Below are 513 nucleotides of genomic sequence, written 5' to 3'. Positions count from 1 at the left end.
AGTGGCGGCCGCTGCTACTCCCCCCTCCCCCAAAGCGCCCCCGCGCGCATAAACGCAGTGGGTCCTCGGCGCCCCCCCATGGTGGGGGTGGGGCAGAGGCGCAGAGAACCCCTGAGGAGGAGGAGAGGTGCTGCCTCCCCGGGTGGGCAGCGAGGGAGCAGGAAAAGAAACTTTTCCCTCCCGCCCCCAACGCGTAGTCCTGAGTCCGCGCGGTCCCCCGCAGGTGGGAACTGCACCTGAGGCTGGGGCTTGAGGTCAGGGCCGGACTTGGGGGGGGACCTCGAGTGAGGGGTGGGGTGCTACGTGCACTGGGGTTCCGTTTTCTCTTGGCCTCCTCCCTACCTGAAGCCGGGGTGGGAGGGCGGCCCCTGGCACCCCTAGCCCGTTTCCCACCAGTCGGTGTCTGTATGCTTTGCTACCTTCTCCCGCTGGTGGGGGCTTGACCCGCGGAGGGGGCCTGGCGCCGAGAGCTCCCCTCGCGCCCCCCCCCCTCACACACACACACACTCCGAC

Source organism: Myotis brandtii, unplaced genomic scaffold (genome assembly GCF_000412655.1).
Source record: "Myotis brandtii unplaced genomic scaffold, ASM41265v1 scaffold34, whole genome shotgun sequence".
NCBI lineage: Eukaryota > Metazoa > Chordata > Mammalia > Chiroptera > Vespertilionidae > Myotis > Myotis brandtii.
The sequence above is the reverse complement of the archived record's forward strand: the minus strand, read 5'-3'. Positions refer to the sequence as shown.